The following is a 23,406-nucleotide window of genomic DNA, read 5'->3' on the forward strand; positions in this document are numbered from 1 at the left end:
TTTTTTGTTCACCACCCAGAGTTTATGTTAGTGAAGTGACTTTTGGAAAGCCCCTAGGGATGAATGCCATTCACTAGAGGAACCAACTGGCTACTGAAAAGGTAGGAACTTCCAGCCCCACCCCCTGACCTCCAGGGAGGGGAGAGGGGCTGGGGGATGATACGTGTATGTGTGTGTATGTGTGCTAGTCGCTTAGTCATATCTGACTCTTTGTGGCCTCATGGACTGTAACCTGCCAGGTTCCTCTGCCTATGGAATTTTCCAGGCAAGAATACTGGAGTGGGTAGCCATTCTCTTCTCCAGGAGATCTTCCTGACCCAGGGATCGAACCTGGGTCTCTTGCATTGTTCAGTTCAGTTCAGTCACTCAGTCGTGTCTGACTCTTTGTGACCCCATGAACCGCAGCACACAAGGCTTCCCTGTCCATCACCAACTCCCAGAGTTTACCCAAACCCATGTCCATTGTATCGGCGTTGCCATCCAACCATCTCATCCTCTGTCGTCCCCTTCTCTTCCTGCCCTCAATCTTTCCCAGCATCAGGGTCTCTTCCAATGAGTCAGCTCTTCACATCAGGTGGCCAAAGTATTGGAGTTTCAGCTTCAACATCAGTTCCTCCAATGAACACCCAGGACTCATCTCCTTTAGGATGCACTGGTTGTAGGCAGATTCTTTACCGTCTGAGCCACCTGTGAAGCCCCATCAAAGATGGCGAAAGATATCTTTGGTCATCTTACTTCAGGAAGACCCCGTAAAACCCCCAAAGGATGGGGTTCAGACAGCTCCCAGGCTGGTGAGCAAATGGAAGTGTTAGGAGGGTAACACACCCAGAGAGGATGTGGAAGCTTCAGCCCCTTCCATGTACCTGGCCCTTTGCAGCTGTGCCATCTGGCTGTTCCTGAGTTATATCTTTTTATAATAAGCTAGTAATTTAGTAAGTAAACTGTTTTCCTGAGTTCTGTGAGCCACTCTGGCAAATCAGTCAAACCCAAGGAAGGGATCATGGGGACTTTTGATTTATGGATGGTCAGTCAGAAGCACAGATGTTTTATTTGGAGGCAAACTACTCTCAGAGACTGTCTTCACCAGTAATTTATTTAACACAGGTTCACTACAGGAATTATCATTTATAATAATATGTTGCAAGCCAATATTTCATAAACCAATAAAGAAATAACATATTTCAAGCCAGTAATAGATTAGTTACACTGTTGTTCCAGGCAGAGGGGAAGTCAAAGGAATAAAGTCCAAATTCAGCTGAAGGGCACCTTTCTATGGGTTGGTTTTCAGCAGTCAGTCCTTCCAACTGAAAATACAGAAGTGGAGTGTGTTGTGGTAGACAACACAGGAGTGGTTTTCTTAGACAGCTTACTGTGTAACTGTCATGTTCTCAGCACTTTATTCAGAAAAAATATTCATTTCATCCTCATAGCAATCCTATGAAGTAGATGTTATTATTATCCTTTCTCTCCTGATGAGGAAACCAAGGCCCAAATAACTCATAAATGGGGTAACAAGGTGTGAATGAGGTCTTGTGACTCTGGAGCCTGCCAACATGGAAAATAACAAATATATTATTGTTGTTTAGTCACAAAGTCGTGTCTGACTCTTTGTGACCCCAAGGACTATAGCCCGCCAGGCTCCTCTGTCCATGGGACTTCCCAGGTAAGAACACTGGAGTGGGTTGCCATTTGTGTCTCCAGGGAACAAATATATTAGCATTTAGCGAACCACAGAGCCTATATTAAGTTCTCATGAATGGTTGTTACACTTCTCTTTCCTCTTTCCAGAAAAGAAAATTTGGAATGAGATAACATATGTTCCATCTTCCTGGAGGGTCCCCCCTGAGCCAGGAGGTAGCTTTAAATGGCATCAACTTCTTGTTTCAAGCTGTACTTCTGAGCAATCCCAGGAGGGCCCTGGGGTACTGAGAGTTACCACAGACCTCAGCAGTCCCTGGGCTGGGCTTTAATCAGAAGCACAGAGATACAGGGAATGGGTCTTTAATATGATTTGTTTTGTTTCATTTATTGACCATGCCACACGACATATGGAATCTTAGTTCCCTGACCAGGGATCGAACCCAAGCCCCCTGCAGTAGAAGTGCAGAATCCTAACCACTGAACCACCAGGGAAGTCCCTCATAGATGGCATTTTGAAAAGCTTCACACTGAAGGAATTGGAAGCAGATTTAGTGATCTACTGGAATAATTAAAACATACAAGCTGGAATCACAAGCTGGATTCAAGATTGCCGGGAGAAATATCAATAACCTCAGATATGCAGATGACACCACCCTTCTGGCAGAAAGCAAAGAAGAATGAATGAGCCTCTTAATGAAAGTGAAAGAGGAGTGAAAAAGTCTGCTTAAAACTCAACATTCAGAAAACTAAGATCATGGCATCTAGTCCCATCACTTCATGGCAAATAGATGGGGAAACAGTGGAAGACTTTATTTTGGGGGGGCTCCAAAACCACTGCAGATGGTGATTGCAGCCATGAAATTCAAAGACGCTTACTCCTTGGAAGGAAAATTATGACCAACCTAAACAGCATATATAAAAGCAGAGACATCACTTTGCCAACAAAGGTCTGTCTAGTCAAGGCTATGGTTTTTCCCTTAGTCATGTATGGATGCAAGAGTTGGACTATAAAGAAAGCGGAGCGCTGAGAATTGATGCTTTTGAACTGTGGTGTTAGAGAAGACTCTTCAGAGTCCCTTGAACTGCAAGGAGATCCAACCTGTCCATCCTAAAGGAAATCAGTCCTGAATATTCATTGGAAGGACTGATGTTGAAGCTGAAACTCCAATACTTTGGCCACCTGTTGCAAAGAACTGACTCATTTGAAAAGCCCCTGATGCTGGGAAAAATTGAGGGCAGGAGGAGAAGGGGACGACAGAGGATGAGATGGTTAGATGGCATCACCGATTCAATGGACATGAGTTTGAGTAAGCTCCGGGAGTCAGAGATGGACAGGAAAGCCTGGCATGCTGCAGTCCATGGGGTCGTAAAGAGTTGAACATGACTCAGCAATGGAACTGAACTGAACTCAATTAAAACAAACCTGAAATATCTGCATAAGGAAAGCTTGTGCTTTTTAATGGTTATCAGGGAAAAGAAGGTCTGCATATGTCTTTGGCTTATATAAATTAAGTTATTAAGTCATGGTTGTTTTAAGATAAGGTGTGGTCAGAGTCATAAAACTTCTTCAGAACCGTTGTGTAATGATATAGATAATGCATATAAACTGACCACAGTGACATTCGTAGAGCAATATCAGGTAATTTTTCATTGTTTTACTATTACAGTTGGTCTTAGAGTACATAAACTCTTGAGAACCTCTGGTTGGAATGGGAAATGTTTCTTGCCCCACGTATGCCTAGATGAGAGAGTAAACTGTACTGATTTCAGTGTCTCAAGTGAAATCAAATCCAAAAGCTGCTCAGATCACCTAAAGTGTGATGGAGGGTCACCAAGTTAGCTGGCCTGGCCTCGTGTGCTTCTCAAGGCATTGGCTTTCCTGCAGCCTCTTCCCATGAGAACTGCAATTTCAGGGCTCCCTTGTTTGACACATCAGCTAATTTGATGGAACTGACTCACTCCCTGCTTATAATTAGTTATCATGCCCCTGTCCCTTCAATATAGAAATTTACCTACATTTAGTCAACCACTACAATTCACAACTATTTGAACTTACATCTTTGTTTGCAGATTAGCGAGAGAGATAATAAATGTTATTCAGCCCACTGAGAAGTAGTTCTACTATCTGTAAGTTCTTTAGATCTTAATGCCTTGAAAATGACATCTATTTATGGGTTCACTGCTCAGTTGGGTCTCAGCTTATGACATATTTTTACCTTTATTTCAGATTTTTTAAAATTTTCATGAAGCATCATTGGTCTACAATGCTATGTTAATTTCTGCTGTCCAGCAAAGTGACTCTATTATGCATAGATATTATTTTTCATATTCTGTTCCATTATGCTGGAGAAGGGAGAGGCTACCCACTCCAGTATTCTGGCCTGGAGAATTCCATGGACTGTGTAGTCCATGGGGTTGCAAAGAGTCAGACTTGACTGAGCGACTTTCACTTCCACATAGTCTATCACAGGCTACTGAATGTAGTTCCGTGTGGTACACAGTAGGACCTTGTTGTTTGCACTTATTTTTGTATTAACTCTTTTCCCAAACCCATCCATTGGTAACACATGACCCAGCTTCCCTGCGTCATGCAAAACAGCTTTCTATATGAATAGACTGGACCCTGACGGTGCTTGTGAGCGTATGTGCGGCGTCCCATTGGGTTCTCCTTGGTGTCCATAGGTCATAAGCCGATAGCAGCTTAACATGTAGCTGGAGGGATGCTTCCAATGTCAGCCTGTATATTAAGTACTAGTAAAGCTTACTTGTGTTTAGATAAAAAGTAAATAAAACTTCTCCAGTGAATCTTCTTGTACATATCCAGAAGAGTGTGCACCCCAGTTTGAAGACCCCATTACTCCCTTGAGGTACAGTTACAGACTTACTAGATGCTAAAATGAGAGCTCATGAAAACCCATCCTTTTAACAACTGATGTATTTAAAGCAAGGATCCTTGAAACTTTTTCTGCAGAGTTGTTTATGCTGCCTACCCCCAACAAACTCTCCCTGGAACCTACAGTTTGATGCAATTCTGTTTTTCTACTGTTCTCCTGTATCATTTGGGAGTTTTGCTGCACATGATTGTAGAGCTGGCTGATTCCATCTTAGAGTTTGTGGCAGGCCTATGATAGATGGCTCAGTTTTAGCATATGATAGCAATTCATTTCAGTTTGCTAAATACTGTCACTGTAGTGACCCTCTGGTCCCCAGGGAGCAGTAGGCCATGTGGCCACATAAACAGCACAGTTGTAGGTCAGATCTGTTTTTATCCACAAAGACATGTCATATTTAGATGTGGTATGATTCAGAGATTTAGATATTAAAATAATTTTAAGTATATTTTGCAACAAGAATAGAAACATTAGAAATCACTCTGCTATGTTTGTGCAGAAAATTGTATTTATTGTAAGAGCTTTATACTGAATGGCTTTAGAAGCTGGACATCTTCTTTGGAGATGAGCTATGAGTGGATTTGTTCATTTGAGGATGGTTCACTAAAGTTTTGCTAGAATTACTGAGCTTTCTCCACGTTGTTTTTATATTTATTTATTTCTCTGCACCGGGCAGACACATGGGCTTAGTTGTAACACATGGGCTCTAGTTCCCTGGCCAGGGTTTGAACCCAGGCTGTCTGCTTTGGAAACGTGGAGTCTTAGCCTCTGGACCACCAGGGGAATCCTGAGCTTTCTCTTTGCCCTGTACCACCATGGAGATAGTTCTCAGGTGAAGAGAATACCAGAGTGAGTATTCATGAATACAAGAAATAATTTAATATTCACAGTTTCCTCAGACTTTTCTTGAGATAGGTGTATATTAAAAAGGGTAGACAATAAGAAAGAATTCAGTTATCCTAGTTTGTGAATAATACCAACTCTCAGATGGTAAGTCTCAAGTGCAACTAGAGATTTACTTTCTAGTTTCAGAATATCAATCAGCCTATTCTGTGGTTGGTGCCAGGAGTACTCATCACTGGGGGACTTAAGGACAAATCCCCCTATGCCGGGTTTTCTTGAACACTTTTGTGCACCTGCCAAGCAAATCATCTTGCAGCTCTCAGAGATTAAGGTCTTTAGTTAAATTCAGCAGCCAGCAGAAAATCCCCTCCAATAATATATTTTGTGGTTGAGGGGGTAAGCAAAGCAGTAAATATTTCACAGTCTTTTAACAACTGATAGGATGGATTCTCTCCTGATTTCTATACTTTAGTCAAATATAGAGTGGCATTGATATTGAAAAGGATTTTGTACATTTGTAACTTTTCAAACATAAAAAGAAGACGAAGGAATAATGCAGAGAATGTCTGTACACCCATCATAGATTCAATAACATATCACTATTTTACTGTCTTTATCTTTTTACTTGTGTATTTACACACACACACACACACACACACACACACACACACACACTTTTTCCCCCCAGCATGCACTGATGATCTTTGCATAACTGATTACTTCTTTGGTGGTTTTTTTTTTTAATTAATTTATTTTTTAATTGAAGGATTATAGAATTTTGTTGTTTTCTGTCAAGCATCAACATGAATCAACCATAGGTACACATATAGTGGCTGTTAAATGGTGATTTTTAGTCTATCATTTCTTTAACATGTGAGTGGACATTCTTCCTAAAAGAAAATATTCCTTTCACTCAGCAACTGGTGATGATGATAATTTTTCTCAAAAAGATCTCTAAAAGATCATGATGAGGGATCATGATGAGGGATGAGGGACTTCCCTGACGGTAACCAATGGTTAAGACTTTTCTTTCCAATAAAGGGTGTGCGAGTTCAATCCCTAGTCTGGGAGCTAAGATTCCACCTGCCTTAGGGCAAAAACAAAACAAAGCAAAACAGAAACAGTATTGTAACAAATTCAATGATGACTTTAAAAATGGTCCACATAAAAAAAAAAAAAAAAAAAAAAAGACAATGACAACCTATTTAAGATCATTTAAAAATCAAAATGGAGTGACTATGGTTCAGGCATCCAGAATGGAGCCAGATGGCCACTGTTCAGACTTGTTCCTGTATCACTGAGAATTTGAATTTTGTGAACTGTGTCAAACTCAAGGACCCCACCAGGCATTTTCGAAAGAGTATCTGCTGGCAGCTGCAAACTTAGGATCTCAAGGTCTCCGTTTATAAACTGTGCAACCATTTTGGATCCCAACCAATCCTTGCTTAACAAGCACTCTCACTTCTTGCCAGCTCCAGTCCTAATTCTGTACAAATAATTTATGTAACTCAGTGGATTTTGCCTACATAAGCCCACCCTCCCTCGCCCCCTTCCCAATTTTGTAGTATAGGAGAACACAGTGCAAGTGGTTCTTGAATCCATGTCTCCCAGGCTATACTCCTTGGCTTGGCTCACATAAAGTTCTCATATTTCTTTTATAATTTATTTCTTTTTTAATTGAAGGATAACTGCTTTACAGAATTTTGTTGTTTTCTGTCAAACATCAACCTTCTTAGGACACACTGTTTATTGATTGTTGGCACTGATGGCAGAGTAAATGCTTAATTTTTTTCTCTAAAAAAATTCAAATTAAACTTTTGGAATAATAGTAACTGCCACTTCTTTTTCTCTTTCCTGTTTTCTCCCTTCCTTTCTCTTGTTTTCTTTCAGCCTTTGTTAAATATCATTGTGTACTCATAGATTCTTATTTATTCATCAGATTAAAATTACAGTCATTTTTTTTTTTTTTTTTGAGCTTCACATAGTGCAAACTTTGGCCAGTTGGAGGCTCTTCAAACTGTGCCCTTTGAAAGTTTTTACTTCTTATTTTGAAATACTTTCAAGCTTACAGAAAAGTTGCAAGAACAATGCAAAAAACCTTCCTCATTTCATCACCCAGGTATTAACATTGTACATTTGATTTATCATTCTCTTTCTGTTGTTTTTATTTTTCCCCAGAGCCATTTGAGTAAATCCTAGTCATGCCACCACATTAACTATGACCATTTGAGTGTACATTTCCGCATAAATACAAGGCACTCTCTTATGTAACCAAAGGACAGCCAGCAAATCCAGAAATAACAGTGATACAATATTACCATGATCCTCAAACTGTTTCAATCACCTCCTGGGAAAGAAATTTAGTGCCCAGCTGTGTTGGAAAGAAGGCAGTTTAGAATGCTAAAACATGCAACCCAGAGTTGAAATATGTTGACTCTAGTGTGTCTGACTCTGGGAACTGTCTCTGGAGCTGGAATGTTATTTCTCTGAATATCCTTGGAGTAAGGTCTTGTAGAAAAAGACTATTGAGAAAAATTAGCCATAAATTCAATTTTTGTTCTTCTCTAACAAAATACATTCTTTTTTCATATAAGGACCTAAACAACTACAAAAAGTTAGTCTTAAGAGCAAGACTTAAGGAGAATACCCCTTAACATTTGTAGGCCTTTGCTGACTTTCAAACTATTTTTCCTGTACTATTTCATCTCTAGAGCTCCAAACCTAGTTAGAACTTCCATTAAGTTTTCAAATATTGTAAATGGGCTCCTGGTCTTGGCTGGTGTAGATCAGAACTGACTTCCTAAACATCAACAATTTGAGTGTCTTGAGTTCTCTGGGGTCTACAAATATAGGAATATTGTGAATACTTTTCTCAGTTGTTCAGTTGTGTCCGACTCTTATCGACCCTTTGGACTGTAACCCACCAGGCTGCTCTGTCCATGGGATTTCCCAGGCAAGAATACTGGAGGGGTTACCATTTCCTACTCCAAGGGATTTTTCTGACCCAGAATTCAAACCCATGTCTGATTCTTTACTGCTGAACCACCTGGAAAACCCACATATGACTTAGCAATATATTTACTCTCACTCAAGAAATGAAGAAGCCAGTTTAAGCCTCTATTTTAAAAGTCTTATTATTTTTCCTCTATAGATTCTATTCTTTGTAAGAAATATGGGTCCATTCTGAAAACATGCTTTATAACCCCTCACAAATGATCTCAAGTCATTGCTAAAATGAAGTGGAAGCTCACATTTCATGAGATAGACTTGTTTTGATAGTAGACTCTTGGATTATATGCTCCTTACAGCCTTTTGTATTAGCCTGGGGAGAGGATGATAAGTGTATGACCCATGTAACCACAGAGAAGAAACCGTCTTTCTCATATGCAGACTATGTCCCAACCCTGATGCCTTGCGTGTATTCTAGCTTGTACTTCCCCACTTCCGAACTAACCAATGATTATTTTTACTTATTTACGACAGCTTTTCACCAAAAGGAATTTGAGGCAGCTTGCAAAATTGATTAATAGGATTGGAAAACAGACTTCAGAGCCAAACTCAGATTTTATCTGGAAGAAAGTTTCACCACAGTAAGTGTAACAGTTGATCAGTGCCAGAAGTTTAAAAATTGCCTAGAAAGATTCATTAATGCTCACTGTGTACTTTCTGAGCTCTGGAAATACAAATGTACTTCAATAGCTACAGGGTATAGCATGTTACGTCAACTTAGACTACTTTCAGTTGGGAAATACTGACAGCTTCCAAAATAAAGGAACATTCATGTAGCAAAATGAACTTCGCAGGTGGCACAGAGGTGAAGAATCCACCTGCCAATGCAGGAGATGCAAGAGACACGGGTTCAATCTGTGGATCAAGAAGATCCCTCGGAGAAAGAAATGGCAGCCCACTCCACTATTCTTGCCTCAAAAATCCCATGGACAGAGGAGCCTGGCGGGCTACAGTCCATGGGGTCACAAAGAATCAACATGCCTGAGTGAATGAGCACACATACACGTGTAAAATATATGAAGCTTGTCTTTTAATAAGAGCCACTCTTTGTCCAAGTAGTAATTCAGTCCAGCTACAAACAGAATTTTCCTATGAAAGAAGATGTGAGATTTGCAGATTTATTTTTTGCCAACCTGAAGAATTACCAAAGATTCCCCCCAAGTAAGACCTAGAACTTTGGGATAATGCTGCAGTTCCTAATTTAAAAACTTTTATTATGGGAATATTGAGCTGTTTTGGATTTAAAAAAAAAAATATTGTAAAAACATATCCCAAATCAGAATATCCTATGCCAGCCTCCACTGTTTCTTGCTCGAACTATTGCATTAGTCTTCTAGTTGGTTTGGTCTCTTTCATGCTTACCAAACCAAGGTCTGTTCTCTGCAAGATAGCCAACCTCTGAAGGTGACAATCACATCATGAACTCCTCTCTTCAAACCCTCCACAGGCTTCCTGTTTTACTCAGTGATGTGGTTTTGTGACCCCTATCGCCATTTTTGCCTGCTCTTCTCTTTTATTATTTATTTATTTGGCTGCACCAGGTCTTGGTCGCAGCACAAGGGATCTTCCCTCTTCATTGGGACATATGAGATCTTTAGCTGCAGGATGTGGGATCTACTTCCCCGACCAACGATGGAGCCCAGACTTGCAGCATTGGGAGCACTGAGTCTTAGCCATTGAACCACCAGGGAAGTCCTGACATTTATTGACTTTTGACTGGAATTCCAACTGAGTGTGATAATACAGGTAAGTCTCACAGATCAAATCTTCTGCTCGGAAGTCTTTTATATGAGTGCCTGTGCTCAGCTGCTCAGCTGCTCATTTGTGTCCAACTTTTTGTGGCCCCGTGAACTCTCGCCTACCAGGCTCCTCTGCCCATGGAGTTTCCCAGGTAAGAATACTGGAGTGGGTTGCCAGTTCCTTCTCCAGGGGATCTTCCCGACCCAGGGACCAACCCCAAGTCTCCCAGAATCTCAGGCGGATTCTTCTACAGTCAGTGCCACCTGGGAAGCCCTATATGAATGCATCATTACCTTTTCCCCCATTATTATCCCCTGAGGAATCTTTTAGATGTATTTTTGTTCCTAACAACCCTCCTATGACACTTTAATATCATAGATATTTTACATATGTTTTTATCCACTGTTATATCTCTGTGTCCATATATATCTGTGCTTTATATATAAGAAGAGTAAGATATTTTCAGCCACTCCATAGAAACCATTTTTTACCCCCATTGAGAATGCTTGACCTATATCTACATGATGAAAATTTGGAGAAATAATTTATTACTTAGTAAGTTGGTCTAGTGAATAAAATCGTCCTAAATATAGGGTCCACTGGAGAGAAATAAAGGTCCTATATGATTTTGTTTTAAAGTCAAAAACCACATGAATAGCTGCTGACTCTCATTGCCACCTTGCTGGGCTGTGTCTTCCATGTGCCAGTTATATTCCTTCTTCCATTTAGTTGACGTGGAAGAATACAAGAACTATGAAAAATACAAGAAGCCCTGCACACGGAACCCATGCCTTCAGTTTCCTGGCTACCTTATTGGCTATATTGGTTTTGATTACATGTGTGCCCGTTACATTATTTAGTGCTTCACAATCTTTTCTTCTACTTTATGCATGAAAGGACTCAGAAATTGAGTCCATGCAAAAATTAAATGAACAAAAAGCAATGATAAAATAACACAAAAGGAAAATATAAGAAGTGTGATCCTTTAAGAACTATGTATTAGGTCTTTGTCGATGGTTCCTGACACAGATCTTCCAAAACCCTTGAAATATCCTGAAGGGAAGAAGTGACAGGAGTGTCTTCTGTTACTTAGCACAAACCCCTTTCAACCATACTTGAGTTTATGCCACTGAAGTGACTCTTGGTGGATCCCTTGGTAACTTCAGGAGGGGGGCTGGTTGCCAGAGGAACAGACTGTGTGATTGGAGAGTTGGAACTCTCAGCCCCAGAGAGAAGAGAGGGGCTGCACATTCAGACATTGAGTTCACTGATCTAATCCTACAGAATGGAATCTGCCTAAAACCCCCTAAACCACAGGGTTCAGAGAACTTCCCGGTGGATGATGAGTTTTGGTTCAGTGAGGGCAGCAAACTGAGAGAGGGCAGGGCCCCACGCCCCCTCCCTCATCCTCTCACTTTGCCCTTTGATTCTCTTCTATAGGTCTGTGCCTGAGTCGTAGCCTTTAAAAGAAACTGACAAATGTAATAAAGAGCTTCCCTGAATTCTGACAATGGTTCTAGGAGACAATTGAGCGTGAGAAGCTTGGATCCAAGGCCCAGGCAGTATGTGATGAAGGGCCAGATGACTAGTCTAAGAGCAAATGATTTTCAAAGTGTATCCTGTGCTTAGCCATAAAAAAAAAAAAAGAACTCCATTTACAGCGACATGGGTAGACCTAGAGATGTCATACTGAGTGAAGTTAAGTCAGATAGAGGAGACAAGTATCATAAAATACCACTTTTATGTGGAATCTTTTTAAAAAAAAATGGTACAAATGAATTTATTTATAAAACAGAAGTAGAGTCACAGATGTGGAGGTTTAGCTTATGGTTACAAGGGAATAAGGGGTGGAGGGTGGCAATAACTTGAGAGATTAGGATTGACATATACACAATTCTCGGAGAAAGCACTGGCAACCCACTCCAGTACTCTTGCCGGAAAATCCCATGGACAGAGGAGCCTGGTGGGCTACAGTCCATAGGGTCTCAAAGAGTTGGATACGACTGAAGTGACTGAACAAGCAAGCAATATATATTAATAGAATAGGTGACTAATAAGAACCTGCTGTATAGAACATGAGATTCCACTCAGTACTGTGATGGCTCATATGGGAAAATAATAATAATAAAAGACTGGATATATTTATAACTGACTCACTTTGCTGTACTCCTGAGGCTAAGAGGACATTGTAAATAAACTGTACTCCAATAAAAATTTTAAAAAAGGATTTCCTACAGAAACTCCACAGAGGTGACTCCAGGGCCATTGTAGGGCTGGCGGAGGGGCAGATTTAGGGCTTGGGAAGGTCAACAAGTAAGGTTCTAGGTCCTCCACCATCACCCCTTAGTCACAACCAGGACACTTCACTTTTGTACATTTCTCTTTTTTGCCTTATTTATTTAAAAATGCATTTTATATTGGAATATAGCTGATTTACAACTTTTGTACATTTCTTAGGCTGGCATTTTGCATGCATTGTTTGAAGAAGAAAGTAATGATTTAATCTGTTCTGAGTTCTTTTGATGTTTGGATGGAATCTGGAAGAATAGTTTCCAAGGATATGATTTTTAGTATTGGCACAGTGAATATAAAGCCATTTAATCAGAAGATACTTAATAGTCAGAATCACCCGGCATTGTGACAATCAAAAGTGGAACTCCAGCGTTCCAAGGATCCTCATTTAGCTAGTCTCTGAGGCAGTGGTTCTCTATTGTTAGTATTCAGAATCACCTGGAGGGCTTGTTGAGACAAGACTTCTGATTCAGTAGGTTTAGGCAGGGGGGACTTAACAACAGCATAAATAAAAGTGGTTTAAAATTATTACCAAAAATTTAAAAAAGCCCAAAGAATCAGTTTGTTTTTTGAAGCATTCAAGTTTCATCTGAGTGCTGGGGATTCCCCTTACACTCCCTCATTTTAGTCATGGTATTAAAATTAAAATACAGGTGTCTGATAAGCATCAGTAACTAAAAGTCTGTTTTGAGTTTGCAGATCTTAGATTATCACCAATTCCAGTGAGTCAAAAGACATTAAGAGTAATAAGGCTGCAGCAAATTCTGCATGCAGTGCAGGAGACACAAGTTCAATCCTTGGGTCAGGAAGATCTTCTGCAGAAGAGAATGGCTAGCCACTCCAGTATTCTTGCTTGGAGAATCCCATGGACAGAGGAGCCTGGCGGGCTATGTCCATGGTGTCACAAAGAGTCGGACACAACTGAGCAATTTTCACTTTCACTTCACTAGAGCTGCAAATGTCTGTTTCATACATTCTTCTCTGAAAGAATAATCCAAAGCAAGACAAGTCAGACAGCAAAAGACAAGTGTTACTTGGTATCACTTAGATGTGGAATCTAAAGATGATACAAATTAATCTACATACAAAAGAGACTCACAGATGTAGAAAATGAATTTGTGGTTACCAGCGGGGAAAGGGAGGGGGAAGGGATGAATTCGGAGTATGGGAGAAACAGATGCACACTACTGTACATAAAATAAACAATACGGACTTACCATATAGTCCAGAAAACTGTATTCAATACCTTGTAATAGCCTATGATGAAAAATAATCTGAAATATATGTCATCCTCGTGCTAAGTTGCTTCAGTCATTGGAAAGAAAAGACCATGGGTCTTTTGAGTGCACAATACCATATCACTAAGGAGGGGTACTATGTTATATACTACAGAGCTCTAACTCCTCGTGTATGACCGTAACTTTATACCTATTGAACAACAACTTTCCATTTCCCACTCCCTCCCCAAGAAGCCACCTGTGTTTGGGGACAGGGCCTCTGGCAGCTTGGATTCCCCAGTAACTCTGTGCAGCAGATCCAACCCCATCCCCTCATCTCCATCTTCCAGCTCAGTTTAGACTCTTGTATGAGGGGAAACTATTATGTTAACCGAAAGGTTAGGGGAAATTTTTTTGTTTTAGCAGTTAATATCCTTGAGCAGTATGCACCTTCCTCCATCTACACTTTGTTCTCAGTTATTTTCTGAGAGTACTGGATCTGGACAGACACAAAGCAATGTGGAGAGGCGGATGGGGCCGGTGAGCCCCAGAGAAGAGCGTGGGAAGTCTGCCAGGAAGACGATGGTGCTGAGATCACCACCCCGAGGGCAGGGACACAGAGTCCCGTTCTCTAGTTTGAACAGCCGTGAGGGTTTGACTCAGGCAGTAGGCAGAGTTATGAAGTATGTTCTTATATCCTTCTGCTTCATGAGATGAAGACTGAGGACCCAGTGTTGCCAGGAATGCCTCGTGACATTTTTATCACTGCAACTTTATCTTCACTTGTTGGTGATGGGAAATCTGCCCTCATTCTGTGTGTGTTTTCTGCCAATCCTTGGCTTTGGATGATTCAAATGTTTTAATTCTTTAATGCTGAAACAGACACCTCTTGAAGTATGTGGCCCACTCCAAAGACACGCTCCTTCTCCAGGTCCCTTCTTTTCGGACTCCAGAGTCCATCAGCCAGGGAAGAATCAAGATGGTTCACATAAGAAGGAGCGGCAACCTCTGAGGGTAAGACTGCAGTCAATAATTTTGGACATCTTTTCAGTCAGTGAAATGTTGCTTACATTATCTTCATCATCCAGTATTTAAATAATCACAATAGTAATACATTACATATGAGTGATGTGGGACAGGTTCAGTTCAGTCGCTCAGTCGTGTCCAATTCTTTGTGACCGCATGGACTGCAGCACACCAGGCCTCCCTGTGCATCACCAACTCCCAGAATTTACTCAAACTCATGTCCATTGAGTCAGTGATGCCATCCAACCATCTCATCCTCTGTTGTCCCCTTATCCTCCTGCCCTCAATCTTTCCCAGCATCAGGGTCTTTTCCAGTGAGTCAGTTCTTCACATCAGGTAGCCAAAGTGTTAGAGTTTCAGCTTCAGCATCGGTCCTTCCAATGAACACCCAGGACTGATTTCCTTTAGGATGGACTGGTTGGATCTCCTTGCAGTCCAAGGGACTCTCAAGAGTCTTTTCCAGCACCACAGTTCAAAAGCATCAATTCTTTAGCACTCAGCTTTCTTTGTAGTCCAACTCTCATATCCATACATGACTACTGGACCTTGACTAGTCGGACCTTTATTGGCAAAGTAACATTTCTGCTTTTTAATATGCTGTCTAGGTTGGTCACAACTTTTCTCCCAAGGAGTAAGCATCTTTTTCATGGCTGCAGTCACCATATGCAGTGGTTTTGGAGCCCCCCCAAAATAAAGTCTGCCACTGTTTCCACTGTTACTCCATCTATTTGCCATAAAGTGATGGGACTGGATGCCATGATCTTTGTTTTCTGAATGTTGAGCTTTAACATGTGGTTACAAATAGCTTTATTGTAAATTCTCTCATTGGTCAAAAATCATTCACTATATATTCAGGAAGAATACAATGAAAAGCAAATTTAAGTGTACTGACAGAGAAAAAAACAGGGTCAAAGAAAAAGTTTAGATTCTTACAGCAAAGCAAACCAATACTGATAGATATATTCTGCATTTATGTATTTGCATTACCTTTCAGGTAGCCCGTAAAAATATAATTCCCATTGTGATTTTTAAAAATATATATATATATATTTATTTGGCTATGCCGAGTGTTCATTGTGGCATGTGTGATCCTTAGTTGCACCTTGCAGGATCTGGTTCTCTGATCAGGGATTAAACGTGGGCCCCCTGCATTGGGAGCACGGAGTTTTAGCCACTGGACCACCAGCAAAGTCCCTTCCATTGCATTTTTAAGTTAAACTATATTTTTATTCTCAAAAGTTTCTTATTTATTCTCTCTTCTTCAACTCTTCCCCCCTTCAACCCAGCCTCTATACTGCAGTCAGAGTGTTCTGTTTAAAATATTAATAAGACCAGGCCAGCCCCCTGCTTAAAACCTCTCAGTGGCTTTCCTTTTACCTGAAGTAAAATCCAAATCTTTTTTTACCTGAAAGATCTGGATGCTGACTCCTCTCCAGCTTCTTGTCCTTCCACACTTTACTCGCATGAATTTCCTCAGCCATGCCAGGTCTTCCTTCCATTGCTCAGACACATAGAATTATCCCCGACCTCGTACTCTTTGCCTCGGCCAATCCCTCAGTGCTGAAGCTCTTCTCTGCCAACTGGAAATAACCAAACCCATCTCATGTTAACATCGCCTTCCAATGCTAGTCTTTCTCAGAGTCCCTGTAGGTAAATTAGGTGCCCACTGGCAGGTTTTCAGTTCCAGGGATATAGCTTACACACCTCGCCCAGCACTGTGCCACATGGAAGCATGACCTGGTCAGTCGACCAGATGGCCCCGCTGGACCGGGCCACGTGGGCAGCGACAGGCTCTTGTCACTCACTGTTGTGGCCGCAGCATGGACCACACGAGGTGCAGGCCACAGTTAATGCGCAAGAGCAGACGTTGCACAGTCACGGCGAACGACACCTAACATAACCTTTACCATCTTCACCACTTTTCAGGGTAGACTGCAGTGGCATTAAGTACATGCACATTATTGTAGTATCATCACCACCATCCATCCCCAGAACTCTTTTCATCCTGCAAAATGGGCTCAGTTCGTATTTATACAAAGAAGAGATGAGAGGTCCTTGGTCTCCTTTGTAAAGTGAAGAGTGCTTTGCCATGGAAAATAATCACTCCCCCAGTTGAACCATTAGAGAAGTTCACAGTGGAAAATACTTGGTTTTCACAAATAAGGTAAATGATGGACGCAAAAGAGCTCTAAAGATACTTGTAGACACAGGCTTGCAGAAATGAGGTATTACTGATATATCTGAGGGAAAAGCCTGGAAAAAAGTGAATAAGAAAGGAAGTGAATAACATAGAAATAGACATGCATTTAAACTCTCTTAGCCTCTAGACACAGTAAGATCCTTTACAGATGAATGCTCATTTAGATGTTGAAATTCCTTCTAACACGGGCTCTCAGAGGAGCCCGTGGCCATTTGATTACATAAACAAGTAATTGAAAGACAAGAAACCACCCAAGAGATGACTGGTATCTGGGAGGAATCATTTAGGCTTGATTCCTTTGAGACATCTCCAAAGCTGCAAGACTCGAAACTCACTAATTGACTTGGAACTTTACCGTCAGACAAAATCCTGTTGTGTGTTCACAATATTTTGCTAGGAGTTTTGAGTCTTGGGGAGGAGGAAGACATATATATATATACTAAAAAGAAAACTTTCAATGCAATAAAAAAAAAAAGAGTCAAAGCAAATTAGAGGGTGTAGAGCAGATATGTACAGATAATTATATACTTATGGGGTGTGCATAAACACCAATTAAAGTAAGAGCTGAAGTGGTGAGGAAGACTGAAGTAATCAGGTCTAACCACAGGCAGGTCTAGTGGAACAGTGTCTCCCAAAACACAGTGATTTAATGTCTATATAAATACTTTTCTGAACTAACACAATTAGCATGAATGTAACTCAAATCTACATAATTTACAAGTGAATCCTTCAGACCTAACATTAAGCTCTGTGAATACCATTATAAATCATTATGTCTAAAATACTTCCTAACAAAGAATTCTTTCAACAGACCTTTAGGAAGGTGACCAGGTATTCAGCCAGGTCAGTTTTTTAAACTTTGACAAATTTATAGTTCCTTAAATCAAAACCTAACCATAGGACTTCCCTGGTGGTCCAGTGGTTTAGAACCCATCTGTCAATGCAGGGGACAGGGGTTCAATCCCTGATCTGAGAGGATTCCACATGCCTTGGGGCAACTAAGCCCAAGTGCCCTAGAGCCCATGCTTCAGGCAACAGGAGAAGCTACCACGAAGAGAAGCCTGTGCACTGCAACTAGAGAAAGTCCACACACACCCACAAAGACCCAGTGCAGCCAAAAATAAAAAGTTAATTAATTAATTAGAAAAACATAATCATAAATAGAAATTAAAGACAGACTACTATCCAAAAGAAGCAGTAAAAATAAATGAACCGACTATGCATCTCTAGGAGGTGTGCTCTCAAGGTGAGCATCTCTTACTAAGAAATACCTTCTTCATAAGGCAGCACTGTCTGGAAGTGCTGAGCTGGGCAGAACTTCTTTGTTCTCATCAGTTATCACAGCATCTTTTGGCTATTGCTCTGCGTATTGATGTTACATAAACATGCTTATGTAAGGAAAGGAGAGATAAACTCATAACCAGTGCAACACTGGCTACTAGTCAGTTCCCTTCAGAGCATGCATCTGTTGGATTGTGCTTTATATACAACACAACATCCTGTTTCAATAAGTTTGCACAATAAGTTGCAAGCTCTTTCGAGAGTGGCATCAAAATACACAATGTGGTTGTCATTCAGTCACTCAGTTGTGGCCAACTCTTTTCAACCTCATGGACTACAGCACTCCAGGCTTCCCTGTCCTTCACTATCTCCCGGAGTTTGCTCAAACTCATGTCCATCGAGTTGGTGATGCCATCCAACCATCTCGTCATCTTGTTGTCCCCTTCTCCTCCTGCCTTCAGTCTTCATCAGGGTCTTTTCCAGTGTCACCTCTTTGCATCAGGTGGCCAAAGTATTGGAACTTGAGTTTCAGCGTCAGTCCTGCCAATGAATATTCATTACGATTGACTGGTTTGATCTCCTTGCTATCCAAGGGACTCTCAAGAGTTTTCTCCAGCACCAAAGTTCAAAAGCATCAATTCTTTGGCACTCAGTCTTCTTTGTGGTCCAGCTGTCACATTCATACATGACTACTGGAACCATAGCTTTGAATCTATGCATTTATTTCATCTTTTTAAACTGGATGTCACTTCCTGTTGCAGGGATCCTTTGTGTTCTACCTAGACACTAATGGTGTATGCTTGTTTTCTTTACCTCTAAAACAAAGTTGTTTATGTTTGTGTGAAAGATGTGACTTATCTCTTTATCGTCCAGAATAGCCCCCTTCTCTAGTTTCTTCCCCGCAAAATGCCCAGATACATCCTGGTTGCTATTAAGAACCTTGGCTCTGGGTTTGAATCTAGGCTTTACCCCTTATTAGCTGTGCAGCTTTGAAAGTTACTCAGTGCAGTTTTGTCATCGGTAAAATGTAGATAATGGTACCTGTCTCAAAAACTGTTAAGGGGAAGGAGATAATGTACATGCCTGTGTCACCTAGTAGGTAATAAGTGGCATCTACTTTGACAATGGAATACCCAGTTGCATTTGATGATGTATAAGCTGGGTTGTGTGGTTCACTTAAGGGATTACTTTGAAGGTACTTTGTCACTAAAATGAGCAAAGGCAGTCACCCAACCACAATGCTGCCTTCAGGAGGTTAAAGACCTCCTCTCTGCTACTTGCTGGGATTATGTTACTGTGTAGCATCACACTGTCTTCTTTATCTATTGAGATATAATTGATTTATAATATTATATTAGTTCTGGGTGTACAACTTAGTGATTTGATATTTTTATAGATGATACTCCAGTTAAACTTATTATAAAGCATTTGATATGTTCCCTGTGTTGTACATACATCCTTGTAACTTATTTCTTTTATACCCAATAGTTTGCACATCTTAGTCTCCTACATTACCTCTTTCCTCCTCTAATCCGTCTCTCCTTTCAAACAACTAGTTTGTTCTGTGTATCTGTGAGCCTGTTTCTATTTTGTTTTATTCATTTGTTTTATATTTAGATTCCACATATAAGTGTATTTTCTCTGTCTGACTTATTTTACAAAGGTCTGGGTCCATTCATGCTCTTGTAATTGGTAAAATTTCATTCTTTTATGGCTGAGTAATATTCCATTGTGTATATAGATACTTCTTCCATATCCTTTCATTTGCTGATGAACACTTAGGTTGTCTCCATATGTTGGCTATCGTAAATACTTCTTTGAAGATTGGTGGGTGCATGTATCTTTTCTAATAGTATTTTCATTTTCTTCAGATAAATGCTCAGGAATTTTTTTTTTTTTTTTTTTTTTGGCTGTACTGGGTCTTAATTGCAGCATGCAGATCTTTAGTTACAGCATGTGAACTCTTACTTGTGGCATGTGGGATCTAGTTCCCCCATCAGGGATCAAAACCAGATCCCCTGCACTGGGAGCATGGAGTCTTAGCCCCTGGACCACCAGGGAAGTCCTGTAATTTTCTTATGTAGCCACCACTTCACAACCTCTCTCCCACTCACTGTTGAAAAACAATATTCTTTTCTTACATATTTCATGGCACACTTATATTTATATTATTAATGTCTACATTTTCGACAACTGTATAAAGCCCTGTAATGCTGGTGCATGCTGGATATTTTACCAAGGTCATTATCTGAAGAATAAGAATAAAGGGGTGACCTCCACCTGCTCCCCTCTGCCACCGTGGGTTTGATGCCATGAACACCACTGCTCCTTTGTTAGGCACACAGGTGTTGTGACCGGGAGAGACGGTATGCTTCCGTGGACACAGGGTGTGCAGGCGGCATCCTGGACTCCTTCACCTTCAGTGTTAATAGAGAAGGTGGCCCCAGACCCCGTGGGAAGGCAGCTGCTGCAGACCTGGGCGCTATCGCCTTCTCCCTGGAGCTCCATGGCTGCTGGGCTTGGCTTCAGCGACTTGGTAAGTCGCTTGTATTCCTCAGCTGGGATGGCGGGTACAAGTATAAGGCTCCACTGATGGTCCTGGGGCTAAACAAGGTTTTTCCGGTGAGTAGAGTGATCTCTCAGAACTGATGGGGACACAGCTGAAGGGGAAAAGAGTGGCCAGTGCCAAGTTTCAGGTGGGGCTGTTGTTTGTTCTGACTGTAGATGGTTATCTTTACACACTTCGGCAGAAGCTGCCTGGTTAGCTTCAAGGTCTTTGTAGGTCCCTGCTGCTTCCCTGGGTGTCTCACCACACCTGGCACGCTCCTCACAACTGGTCGGGCCAGCAGCGTATAGCACCAGGTCTTGCAAGGCTGGCCCTGGTGGATACGAGGCTCCCAGTCAGCATTTTCACATGGCGTGTCTGTTGATCACCTCTCTTTTGCTGGTCTGGTTAGAGCCGCCCTTAAAGATCAGTGTGTACTTGAATTAGCACAACACGCTTACCGCATGCAGCTTTCCCCTGGGTAATATGGTCACGTGGATGCACAGTTCATGGCCATGTTTTTTCAATACAGCTCTGCCGTGGCTCCGCATATCTCAGGCCGCAGGGTGTTCAGCAGGCCTGGCGATCAGGTGGCTGAGTGCAGGGCCTCCCTTTTGCTCCAGAGCACCCGGGCAGGGGCAACTTGGAAGGGATGGAGGCGCTGATCACCCACCCTTCTGCCCTTTCAGCCAGCTGGGTACGAGCCAGGAGTCTGGATCTGAACCGCGCGCATCCAAGGGCACAGAGAGAGACATGGTGGCGCGTTCAGGAAGGGCCTCCCCCCACCTCGCCTGGCCTCATAGAAAGGCCCGTTCACCCTCTCATTCCTGACCCTGGGCCGAGATGCTCAACTGCTTGACTTCCTCTGAGCCCCCACCTAAACCACCGGGGGGGGAGGGGGCACCTTTAACCCTCAGGGTTGTGACCTAGCGCCGTCACACCGCCCCCCACTAACCACCCCCCACCCGCCCCTCGGGGTAGGGACACTATCCACCACCCACCCTCCACCCCAAACCCTGGGATGGCCCTGATGCCAGGGAGGAAGCATGGTGCGCGTGCGTCGACTCCGCCTCCATAGGGCACAGCCCACTCCTCTGTGGGCCGGCCCAGTGGAGGCCTTAATTATAAAAGTAGGTTTCACATATGGACCAAAACGACTTGGTTTGCCACTGGAAAAATATCAAGAAGGCAAGGGTGTGTTTGTTCAGAAATTACAACCTCTCAGAGCTGGAACGGAACTTAGAAATTATAGATCTGACTCCCTCATCATACTCGGAATTGGAGAAACTTCACACGTGGGTGCACAGTGTCCGAGTGGCTTGTGAAGTCGCTCAGTCGTGTCCGACTCTTTGCGGCCCCATAGACTGTAGCCCGCCAGGCTCCTCCATCCATGGAATTTTCCAGGCAAGAGTACTGCATTGGGTTGCCATTTCCTTCTCCAGAGGATTTTCTCTACCCAATGATTGAACCCCGGTCTCCTGCATTGCAGGCAGACGCTTTACCATCTGAGCCACCGGGGAAGCTTACCCTCTGAGTGGCCTACCCTCTGGGTAAAACGATTTTTGCCATTACTGCCTGTAGCAGTGTCTTTTAACTCACACTGTCTCGGCAGTTGCAAACTTTTCTTACGTGTTTAAGTGGCTCTATTTCTTTCCCCCCCGGAGAAACACAAAGCAGCTTTGATTTGTCATATAAACAATTACAAGACATTCTTAAAGCAAGTTGTTTATGTAAATAGATACAAATGAAAGCTTCATAAACTCAGCTCTTGCTGACTGCATTTGTTATCTAGTTATATTTGGGGCCAGATAACTTGGCTACATCAAATTTAAGGGAACCAAAAACGGAGCTGTTTACTCACTCAGAATACCCCTTCTGGTCAGAAAGGTTTGATCTCAATCTAAAGAAGCCTGCCTAAGGGACAGACCTTAATTTTTTTAGACCTCTGTTGATGTAATAGGGGACGTTGATGTAGTATAGTAATATCTGGATTAATTAATCTTCTAAGGCCAAAGGCACTTGCAGCAACATTATCTTGGTCATAAATGTGCCGGTGGAAATCTTTGGTTCTCTCCACATTGGATCAGAAGTATTGTCACTTGAGATGTGAGTCAGAGATTTCAGGTCTGAATTCTCACAGACAGAAACCAGAGTCAGAATCAGGTTAAATTAGTGGCCATAATTCTGGGGGTTCCTATGAGCTAGTCAGCTAGCAGTGGGAAGGATCATCAGAACTGACACTTGTATACCGAAACATACCCTATGCTTCACGTTTTGCTTAGAGCTATGATCAAGATGTTTCTGATTACAAGACATTTTATTCAGAATTATCATGTGTTTTTTATTTGGTTTCGTAATGGAGTCAATGGGATTAATTAAGTAGAGACATAAGAATATGGGAGCTATCCTACTGGGTAAGATTCCTGGAACATTTTAACCCAGGATCCTGTTACTAACAGAAAACTCAAAGACTGGATCTTGGGAAAGCATCCTTTTTTTTTTTTTTAATAAATTAAATTTCTGTAGAGTCTGACTTGGGCTTCCCTGGTGGCTCAATGATAAAGAACCATTGGAAACTCCTGCTTGCCAATGCAGGAGTCTCAGGTTCGATCTCTGAGGTGGGAAGAAGCCCTGGCGGAGGAAATGGCAACTGACTTCAGTATTCTTGCTCTGGAAATTCCACGGACAGAGGAACCTGGCAGGTTACAGTTCATGGTGTCG

At 41.8% G+C, this 23,406-nt stretch overlaps 1 non-coding gene across 1 annotated transcript; it reads right to left on the bottom strand.

The window, feature by feature from the left end:
- Positions 1 to 2,060: 2,060 nt before the first annotated feature.
- TRNAR-UCU (transfer RNA arginine (anticodon UCU)) lies at positions 2,061 to 2,133 on the bottom strand. The gene has a single exon. It is a non-coding gene; the product is annotated as a tRNA-Arg (tRNA).
- Positions 2,134 to 23,406: the final 21,273 nt, after the last annotated feature.

The sequence above is a fragment of the Muntiacus reevesi genome, chromosome 10, assembly GCF_963930625.1.
Source record: "Muntiacus reevesi chromosome 10, mMunRee1.1, whole genome shotgun sequence".
NCBI lineage: Eukaryota > Metazoa > Chordata > Mammalia > Artiodactyla > Cervidae > Muntiacus > Muntiacus reevesi.